This window comes from Triticum aestivum, chromosome 3D, assembly GCF_018294505.1.
Source record: "Triticum aestivum cultivar Chinese Spring chromosome 3D, IWGSC CS RefSeq v2.1, whole genome shotgun sequence".
Lineage (NCBI taxonomy): Eukaryota > Viridiplantae > Streptophyta > Magnoliopsida > Poales > Poaceae > Triticum > Triticum aestivum.
In genome coordinates, this window is record NC_057802.1 from 295440089 (window position 1) to 295451571 (window position 11483).

Genomic DNA, 11483 nt, shown 5'->3' on the forward strand with positions numbered 1-11483 from the left:
CGGACAAGCCTTGTTTAAATCTGTGTAGTCCACACACGCCAAGTGCTGTTCTTCTTAAGTACCAGCACCGGGTTAGCCAACCACTCAGGATGAAAGACTTCAACAATAAAATCAGCCGCCAAGAGCCGGGCTACCTCTTCACCTATGGCCTTACACCTCTCCCAATTGAAACGACGAAGAAACTGCTTGACCGGCTTAAACTTGGGATCAATATTAAGAGTGTGCTCAGCGAGTTCCCTCGGTACACCTGGCATGTCAGAAGGTTTCCATGCAAAGATGTCCTGGTTCTCACGGATGAACTCGATGAGCGCGCTTTCCTATTTTGGATCTAGATAAGCACTGATGCTGAACTGCTGAGATGAATCGCCAGGAATGAAGTCAACTAGCTTGGTATCATCTGCCGATTTAAACTTCAACGCCGGGTCATGCTCCGTAGTTGGCTTTTTCAAAGATGTCATGTCAGCCGGGTCGACATTGTCTTTGTAAAATTTCAACTCCTGTGTTGCGCAGACCGACTCGGCATAGGCTGCATCACCTTCCTCGCACTCTAAAGCTATCTTCTGGCTTCCGTGCACCATGATGGTTCCCTTGTAACCCGGCATCTTGAGCTGCAGATAAACATAACAAGGCCTTGCCATGAACTTAGCATAAGCCGGCCGTCCAAACAGAGCATGATAAGGGCTCTTGATTTTCACCACTTCAAAGGTTAATGTCTCCGACCTAGAGTCATGATCATCTCCAAAAGCAACTTCCAGAGCTATCTTACCAACCGGGTATGCCGACTTACCAGGCACCACGCCGTGAAAAACAGTGTTCGATGGCTTCAGATTCTTATCAGTCAACCCCATGCGACGGAAAGTTTCATAATAAAGGATATTGATGCTGCTACCTCCATCCATGAGTACCTTAGTGAACTTATATCCTCCAACCTGAGGTGCGACCACAAAAGCCAGGTGACCCGGATTATCAACACGGGGCGGGTGATCCTCACGGCTCCACACAATGGGTTGCTCCGACCAGCGCAAGTAACAGGGAACTGCCGGTTCAACGGCATTGACAACCCTTTTATGAAGCTTCTGATCCCGCTTGCATAAACTTGTGGTGAAGACATGGTACTGCCCACTGTTCAACTGCTTCGGGCTACTCTGATACCCAGATTGTTGCTGCTGACTCCCCTGACCAGACTGTTGATGAAAACCTCCCTGGTTACCTTGGTTGCCCTGGTGACCCTGCAAACCGGAGTTAGAGCTACCACCACCCTGACCCGGACCATAAGAACCAGGACCTGAGCCGCCACCTGGCCCATGATTATACTGGAACAAGTTGGAATTTTTGAACTCTCTCATAGTGTAGCAGTCCTTCCAAAGGTGCGTGGATGGCCTGTCCCGCGAACCATGCTTTGGACAAGGCTGATTTAACATCTGCTCCAGATTTATACTCGACCCTCCTGCCCGAGGGGGTGGCTTTCCTTTACGACGCTGACCATTGTTTTGCGCATTGGTATTGGCCACCAAATCTGAATTATCAGCCTTACGTTTACCGTTACTCCCCTGATTCACCGGGTTATGATGCTGGTTTCTAGTGTTGCCACTCTTGTTTCCCTTTCCCGGCTTATCATCATCAGACTCGGGGTCCATGATACCATCAGAGTCGGCGTATTTAACTAGAGCTGCCATGAGCGTCCCCATGTCATTGCAGTGGCGTTTGAGTCGCCCTAATTTATGCTTCAAAGGTATGAAACGACAATTGCTTTCTAACATTAGGACTGCCGAATCAGCCTTGATACGATCCGACGAGTGCAGAATTGCTGAGACCCGGTGCACCTAGTGGGTTGTCGACTCACCCTCTTCTTGAACCCAAGGAGCCAAATCCACGATTGACATAGGTTGCTTGCACGTGTCTTTAAACTGCTGTATGAATTGGGCTCGTAACTCAGCCCATGATCCAATGGAGTTGGCTGGCAGTCCTTTTAACCAGGTGCAAGCTGTTCCTTCCAACATCATGGTGAACTACTTAGCACATGCCGCCTCATCGACGTCCAGTAACTCCATCGCCATCTCATAACTTTCGACCCACATCTCAGGGGGTAAGTCAGCTGTGTAGTTAGGCACTTTATGAGGACCTTTGAAATCCTTGGGCAGACGTACGTTGCATAGAGCCGACACTAAACACGGCAGACCAGTGCTTCGGGAGGTCACGCCTAACTCCACCGAAGCTGTCGGATAAACCGGAGACGGCTGACGAGCCGTGTTCTGGGCTGCCGGCTCAGGCTAGCGACGTGTTCTCTCCTGATCTATCAGGGCCTGAGTGTTATGGGGCAGGTTATGTCCACGGGGCGGGTTACGACGCTGCTCACTGCCTGACACCGCCGGGGAGTCCATGTGTCTGCTATAACTCCAGCTTGGGCGAGGGGTTGAATGAATTCTCTCACGATTGTAAGAATAAGCCTCCTGCTGCACCAATGCTGTTTGAAGAAGCTCTCTAGCCCTCTGTGTTTCAACCGCGGTTGGAGACTCACCTTCAACTGGAAGAGCCGCCAATCGTGACGCCGCAGCGATCATGTTGTCCAAAGGGTTAGAGTAATGACCCGGTGGTGTCGGCACGTGTTGCGGCGGGATATTGTTCTGACGATGCGGGTCCATCGTGCGTGGCTGAATCGGCGCTTCAGTCCCAGGTGCAACTACTACCCGTTTTACCCCTGGCGGGTCACTGGTCCCCGCACCAGGACTATTGAAGAGGTTCCTTGCCTCGTAAACCGGAGGTAGATGACTTCGGTGCCTTCTCCTCATGACGTCATTCGAAGCGTTCTGATCCAATGAAAGTCGGAAAGACTCGGCCTGAATCCGTTGTGCCTGAGCATCCAGAACCGCTCGTTCCGCCGTCATGCTTGCATCCTCAGCTGCCATGTCCTCCTTAGCTTGAGCTATCTGATCTCGCAATTTTGCAACTTCTGCATTGTGCTAATCTTGGTTCACCGGGTTAACTACCGCCGTCAGCAGTGTTGTCAAAGTGTCTAATAAGTCAGACAAAACCTGAGCCGGCGGGCGCGCAGGGCCTCCTGCCCCGGCTGTCGTTGCCGCTGCTAACCCGGAAATCATTGCTGCTGCTGTTGAAGAATTCTGCACTGACTGTGTACCGGCCATAAAGATCGTAACCCGGTTCGGTGGCTCATAGGGGTCCGGAATACTGTCGCCATCGGAACAACCCCCAAGCCTGCCGTCTTGTAATTGGTACACGGAAGTAGTCTCGCCCGTGGACGACTCACCATCAGAATAAATGGCCGTCTTGCCGCCAGACATGGATCCTTCCAACTTAGCCCCGTGGATAAATCCAACAAAGGCACGCTTCACGGCGGGTTGAACTCGAGCGGGTCGTGCACGTTGAGCCGTCTCGACGATGTCGGTGCAGATGTCCGGCTCAGGGCCCGGCTCGTCGATCTTACCGATTAAGACATGGATTCCGCCGAAGGGGACCCGGTACCCGTACTCAACTGAACCGGCCTCAGGGCCCCAGCCTGCATCGTCGATGTAGAGCTTGCCGCGACGTCTCTTGGTCATCCGGCCCAACGCGTATCCCTTGATCCCTTCGAAGTTGCCCTGTAAGAACTCGAAACGACCGTGCGCTGGCCCCACGGTGGGCGCCAACTGTCGTGGGATTGTCACGGCAGATGTCCTAGTGTGAGGACTTAGTCATGGGGCCATCGCAGCGAGATTAGCTTAAAGGGGTTAAACGGGACAAAGGACACAGGGAGTTTATACTGGTTCATCCCCTTGCGGTGAAGGTAAAGGCCTAGTGCAGTTTGAGGTGATATTGCTTGTGTCTCGATTACCAGGGAGCGAATACGCTTGACCTAGCTTTCGATCTCTTGTTTCTTGCCCTTAACTCGCCGCCAGGTTGTCCCTTTATATATATAGGTTGACGCCCAGTGGCTTACAGAGTCCCGGCCAGCTCATAAACTTATCCGACCCGGTGACTTAACTACAATTCCCTTATAATACAAGTCATACACATATGGCGGTTTGCACCTATGGGCCTTAAGCCGCCCTTGGGCCCTTCATAAATTATCCTCATGAACCGTCATCTTCGATTCCTTCATGGGCATTGCCTTATGAGTCGCCATGGGTATAACCCGGCCCCTCCTAGGCGGGTTAACTTAATAGCCATATCCCCAACACACCCTGTATGCACTCACCCCCTCAACCACCCGTCACCGCCCCTCGCCGGCAGCAAGGTTCGATCCACTCCTTCCCCTCCTATCGCATCTCCTTCCTCTCCACTCCCACCTCCTTCGTCTGCGGACATGCCAGACGGAATCCTTGGGATTCATGTAGAAGCTGATTTAGGGGATTGCCTTAATTTGTGTAGAAACTTTAGTATATATCATGGATTGCTTTGTGTGATGTAGAATTCAAAGTTAGTTGCATGGATTGCTTTGTATAGAAATTTTAGTGATAATCTGATTGCTATTGTGTAGAATCTAATATTTGTAGTGCATTTTGATTAGAAATATTTTGAGTGTCTAGAATATTAATGATTTAAGTTCAACTTAATCTGGTAGTGTAGTCTAGAATGTTAGGAATAAATAAAATAAACTCCTATCAACTACTAGTGTAGATTTTTTTATTTGTGTCTCCCTCTGTGGATTTTGTTTATTTGTGTATACAATTACTAGTGTAGAATTATATACTTAGTTTTTAATATGTTTTGTGTAAAATGAACTTGATTTACTAGTGTACAAACTAATTATATATTTAGTTCTCAATATGTTTTGTGTAGAATAGGCAACCACCACCATGTCGAGTGTGCAAGTCAAGGTGCGCAACCAGCCTTGCAAATCGCACGCTGTTTGCCATCTACTTCCAACCGTGTTTTGTTCCTGCAGCGGTAACGCATTATATGAACCTTATAACAATTAGTTCTTTTGTTTGTTGCTATTTCTAGTAATGCTATGTGTGTGTTTTTTTGGTTTTTCTTACACAGATCCTCCCTTACAATGTGAGGCTAGAGTTCAATGAGCTCATTACCGGAGACACTGTGATCTTCGATGCTCCTTGGGGGGGGGGCTGCACTATGGAGGTCGAGAAGAGATGAAAGATATCCTAGATTGGAGGAGATGAATGGGATCGTTTCATCGCCCACATCCATCTCACTCGGGTGAATTGATCAGTTTCTCCCTTAGTAGACAAACTCCAAGGCTTTCTATTATCTACGTCAACTCGGAGGACGTAGATGATGAGGACCCATTTGATGAATTCCTCTATGCCCAAATAATGAGGCCGAGCGAGGATGAGTCAGGCAGCCTCTAGCACATACTTCCTCCACATGATGACTACGTCGGGATGCCATGCGTGACCCGCCTGACAAGGATGAATGTTAACCTCCATCTCATGGTATGTTACTTAGTGTAGTAATTTGATATGCTTAGTGTAGTAATAATATGATGATATATGCTTAGTTAGTGTAGTAATGCGTGATGCATCATATGTTTAGTGTAGTAATGATGTGATATGCTTTAGGGTAGAATCTGATGATATTCTTTGTGTAGTAATGTGATGATATATGCTTGGTGTAGAATTTGATGATATGCTTAATTAGTGTAGTATATGTGATGCATCATATGCTTATTAGTGTGTAGTAATGTTGTGATATGCTTAGTGTAGAATTTGATGATATACTTAGTGTAGTTATATGATATGCTTAGTAATGTGATATGCGCTTAGTGTAGTAATGTGACATGCTCATTTATCATATATGTTTTTTTCCAGAAATTACCTAAGAGACTAAGCGAGAGTTGTGGCATCGAGCCGGATGAAGCAGGCATTGCTGGAATACGCCTTACCACAAGGGGCTCCATCATCAACGGTGCTTACGCAGTGGACACGGACGGTCACACTGTCTTCAGCGCCGCGGGGTGGAACAACTCCTTGCTAGCAAGAATCTCCAGGTTGGACATGCCATCTTAGTCACCATCAGGAACACTCGACGCCATGACTTGAGGTTGATGACCGTCATTGACCTCATTTAGAAGTATGTGTGTGGCGGGGTCATCAATGCTAAATGAACTGCTTATTAGCGCTATCTACTACTATTTTTCTCGTGTTTGTCAAGAGACGATGATGACGATTGTCATTTTATTAGCGATCTACTGCGTACTGTTTGTGACATTGTCACTTATTAATTTGTAATGTTCTATTAATTGATATTGTCCTACTGTGTAATGTTCTAGTGTGCCTAGTTTTAATGTGAAATGCTAAATGTTACATGGCATGGAAAAAATATTTTATTTTGGCTGCACGAAACGTTTGTGGCGTGCAAAGTACATTGCGCGTCACTAGGTGAGCGAATATAGTGGTGGCGTTGCCGACATGGCACGCCAGCAACATGTATAATACTGCTGACGTGGGCACCAACACCACCACTATTTTTTTTAACAATGCCATCATATTGGTGGTGCTGTGTGTCCACGCCAGCAAGGCCATTTTTGCCACGCCATACTTAGGCTTTTCTGCACTAGTGAAAGCATTATGGCGGGTGTTGAATCTCTCAGAGATGGTTATATTTGGAGAGTTGGAAATGGACAAATATTGACATATGGAGATATGCATCGATACCGAATTGCGTGAATAGGAGGATTATTACTCCTAGATGAGGAATCTTCTGACGAAAGTCTCTGACCCTATTGATCAAGTAACGAACATTTGGGAGGAAGATTTGGTGACACAAACATTGTGGCCAATTGATCCTCGTAGTCCTGGCGATCCCTCTCCCTATGCATAATATGCCGGATTTCATTGCCCGGAGCTATAATAAAAACAGTTTGTTTACTGTACTATCAGCTTATTTGGAGGAGTGGACTAAACAACACGGGAGGAAATTGGAATACACAAATGGTATGGGTAGATCCTATTTCGGAGAAGATTTGGAAATTAGATTGTCCGGCGAAAGTAAAAATCTGTATCCGACGTACGCTTCATTGGGACCATACCGTACCATGTTATGCTCGCTAATAGACACATGAAAATTTCTCCCGCTTGCCAAGCTGGTTCGAATGGGCCAGAGGATACCAAGCATGTGTTGTTTCTGTGCCAGAAGGAGAAAGAAAGTGTGGGATAAATTGGGAATGTTGTAATGGTTAAAAAAGCTTGTGTTGTTGATCGTGCGGAAGAGGCGATCCTTGAATAATTACTCCTTATGCCAGATCAAGAACTAGCTATTTTGGGTTTTTAGAATGCACGGGAGATGATTGCTATAACCGCGTGGTATTTATCATGGAATAGACGAAAGCTGGTTCATGAGGGAAAGTCTCAAGAGGCATACCAAACCTTGATGGGGATTCGTGCTATAATGGCAGATTATGTTAATGCCCACTCACATAATTCTAATATAAAGAATGAAGGATGGAGCGGACCTCCTAGGGGGTTTGTTAAGATGAATGTGGATGCTTATGTAAGTGCATCTAGTCCCCCTTAGTGATTTTGGTGTATTGAAGACTTATAGGTTAAGGGACTAATGCGTTTGTGAGTGTACACAGGTACTATAAGTCTATGAGGAGTTGGATATTTACAGTGAAAGTCGACTCCTAAAAATGAATGTCTTCAATTTCTCTTTCTTGAGTCATAGGAAACACCGTGCTGTTAAAGGGGGTCAAGGTAAAACTAGGAAAAGTTTCCAAGTGATGCTCATCTCAAAATCCTACAACTACCCAATCCTTTCAAGTGAAGCCATTGGAAATCTCATCCAGTTCAGTCAATTTCTTCAGTGACAGAGACAAAGATCTTCTGTTCTCCGAGGAATTTTTTCTGACTGAGGAGTTAGGAATTCGCCAGTGCGGATTGCCTACAAGTGAGGAACATGATATCCCTGAGGAATTTGAGAGCTCAAATTTCCGACCATTGTTGTGCTGCGCGCCAGCTGTCCCAAAATATCTTACCCACCTAACGGTTATATCATTGAAGGGCATTTATGTCTTATCATGTCAGGCTGCTCCTAGGCTATAAATAGCCGCCCCCCTACAACCACTAGTTGGTTGGCTACTCCGAGAGAAACTGACACTTGTCACTGAGAGCATCCATCCTCCGAGGACTTTGAGCAAAAATCATCAGTGAGGAAAAACCCAAACCCAAACACCTACAAACCAAAGTGATTGAGCATCGCTGAAGAGATTGTTCCTGTGTGGAACCGACGCTTGTTACCTTTGAGGACTGTGCATCCTCCAGACGGTTAGGCGTCATGGTCTAGAGCATCCAAGAGGAAATTGTGGATCGCCGAGTGACCAAGTATGTGAAGGTTTTTTAAGTCACCTGAAGACTTACCACGAGTGATTGGGCGAGGTCTGTGTGATCTTATCTCAAGGAGAATACGGTGAGGACTGTGTGTCCTCAGTTTTAAATACCTAGCCGCTCCAACCAGACGTACGACTGTCACAACAGTTGGAACTGGTCTACCAAATCACCGCCTTCACCAAGCTACTGGTTCTATTTACTCAACCCTTTCATTTCCTCATTCATGTGTTGATTAACTTGATCGTTGTTGTTTGAAGACTTTCTCTATTTCCTCAATCCTATTTCTTCAGTCACTTAGTCATCAGCCTGCTTATCCTGTTTACATGCTACTTGTACTCGGTGTATGTTTCATTTCATCATGATGACTGTGCTACTGTTCTGTTATGCATGCATCTGAGTACTTATTCAGCTGCTAAGTAGTTTGTTGCATAGGAATTTCTTCACCTAGAAATTCCTCGGGGACGAATTTGTAAAAATCGCCTATTCACCCCCCTCTAGTCAATATAACGCCCTTTCAATTGGTATCAAAGCGAGGTACTCCCTTGTTTTGTGTGATTTTGGTTTAACCACCTGGAGTTTTAGTTATGTCGACCACAGGAATGAAGAAACTGTCCTGCCCCATCTTTGACGGTCATGATCATCCCAACTGGAAGGCCATGATGAGGAAGCGCCTCATGGCGATGAACAGTGTGCTGTGGACTGTCACAGAGATTGGTCGTACCGATCTATGCAAGATGGCGGATGCTGATAATATTCGCTAGTACACTTGACTTGACATCATGGCGAGGGACATCATCTACTCCTGCCTATCCAGAAATCAGTTCAGGCTCATCATGCATCTCACAAATGCGAAGCTTATCTGGGACCGAATCGCTGATGTCTATGAAGGTCATCGAACCTGTCATGATCCCTGGTTTGAGGATTTCAAGGAATCTCTCACAACGATGACTTTTGAACCTGAACCATCATCTTCTACACCATGCCTCATGGCAAAAGGTGCCAAGGTAACGGAATGTTCCTCATCTGAGTCTAGTGATGATGAATCTAATGATGATTTTGGACCCAACTATTCTAAGCTTGCTACTATTGCCACTAAACAACAAAAAGCTTTGGAAAAGGTTCAAAATTTGCTAGACAAAAGCAATGACCTGTTGGGTGAAGAAATGGATCAAACTCAAACTTGGACTGAAAATCTTCAGATACTTCAGTCTAAGTTTGATAACCTTTAGAGTCATCATAACACTCTCTTGGCTGATCATGAGAAACTTTCTTATGAATTTCTTCAAAGAAAGCAAGATCTTGAAAAGCTAAGGGTGAGTTATGAAGATCTTCAGAAGGAATGTGATTCATTGCTTGCTCAACAGATCAGTTCTGCTCAGGATGAATTCATTCCACCATGTTTGAAATGCATTGAACATGAATATGCTAATTCTTCACCTGAAAGTTCAAATGCTTCTATTGCTACAAATTCTTCAACTGTCTCTGTGGTCACAAATTCCTCATCTGAGGATACCACAAGTATAACTGACAATGCAGGGTTGAAGGAATTGTATGTGACAGGCATGTACAAAAGCCTAAAGGGCATCAGGCTCTTTGTGATGTGCTTAAAAAGCAGATCCTCAATAGAAACCCTAGGAAAGAGGGTACTGCCTTTGAAAGGAAATTCAATGCTGATGGGACCTACTGGAAACCTGAGCAGTATTCTAAAACCTCATGGGTTGCTACTAAAGGACCTCCCGTAGATCCATCCACTTTATCTGGCTTTACATGTGAATCTTCATATTCTTCTGATGAGTCATTTGACTCCAACTATAAACTATTCAAAAATCAGAATGGTGAAGTATTTGCTAGATATGTTGGAACTAACTGCAGGAATGGTCCCCCTATGAAGAAAACCTGGGTTCCCAAAAGGTGCCTTGAAAGTCTTCAGGTGAATGTCATCATGACACCACCTATGAAGAACAGGAACCCCAGATCAAATTCTTCATATGGACCAAAGTCTTCACATGGATCCAAGTCCTCATATGGACCAAATTCCTCACGAGGATCAAATTCCTCATATGGATCAAAATCCTCATATGAACATCATCGTGCTAACACTTCTGTTTCACACGGAAAGCCTAAGGGCTATGAATATGTGTATTATTCTTCAAATCATTATGTTTATAAGTCCTCGAAGAATTTCTCTGCTTATTCATATGCTTACTCTAACCCCTCTTCTGTGAAACGAAGTGGACTGGCTTCTATGCCACCTTTCTCTTATGGAGCTCACAGAATGATGAACTCTTTGCCACCCCTCCAGATGTGGGTGGTAAAGAAAAAGAACTAATCACTTATGCAGGGTCAGGTCTCCAGACGAACTTGAAACGTCTGATGAATTTCTAGAGACCTGAATTTGCTTGAAAGGACGCAAGCTAATCATGAAGAAATGAATATTAATTTCTCACGTCCTGATACTGCTATTTCTGTTGTACTGCTTGATGAAATTTAATCTGATGAATTTGATGTCATATTCTTCACTAATGAAGTATATGAGTACGTAAGTTGCACTAATTCATTTGTAGGATGATCAACCCAAAGCTACTGAGTGGGTCCCCGACAGTGGATGTACAAATCGCATGATCGGTGACAAGAACTTATTGATGGACACTGCTCTATCTCCGTCACATCTGAAGCATATCACCTACACTAACAAAGGCAAAAGCAAGGTATTGGGTCTAGGTAGGGTTGCGATCTCAAAGGATCAACACATGGACAAAGTCATGCTTGTCGAGTCCTTAGGATTCAACCTCATGTCTGTCTCAATGCTTTGTGATCTTGATATGGTTGTTGTCTTTGGCAAGTATCATTGTGTTGTGATCATGGAATCTGACAATTCCAAAGTCTTCGAAGGCTTTAGGAGAGGAGACTTGTATATTGTTGATTTCTCTACCGGACCACAGCCTGCCACATGTCTACTTGCAAAAGCTTCAGAAGGCTGGTTATGGCATCAAAGACTAGGTCATGCTGGCATGAGGAATCTACACACACTCGCGAAGAAGAAGCACGTCATTGGCATCAAGGGTGTCAAATTCCTCAAGGACCATCTATGTGGAGCTTGTGAAGCTGGAAAGATGACCAAGTCCAAGCATCCCTCGAAGACTATCATGACTACCACTCGTCCATTTGAATTGCTTCACATGGATCTCTTCGGCCCTACTC

At 45.4% G+C, this 11483-nt stretch overlaps 1 pseudogene; it reads left to right on the plus strand.

The window, feature by feature from the left end:
• The first annotated feature begins 5070 nt into the window (after positions 1-5070).
• LOC123076273 (uncharacterized) lies at positions 5071-6025 on the plus strand (annotated as a pseudogene).
• Positions 6026-11483: the final 5458 nt, after the last annotated feature.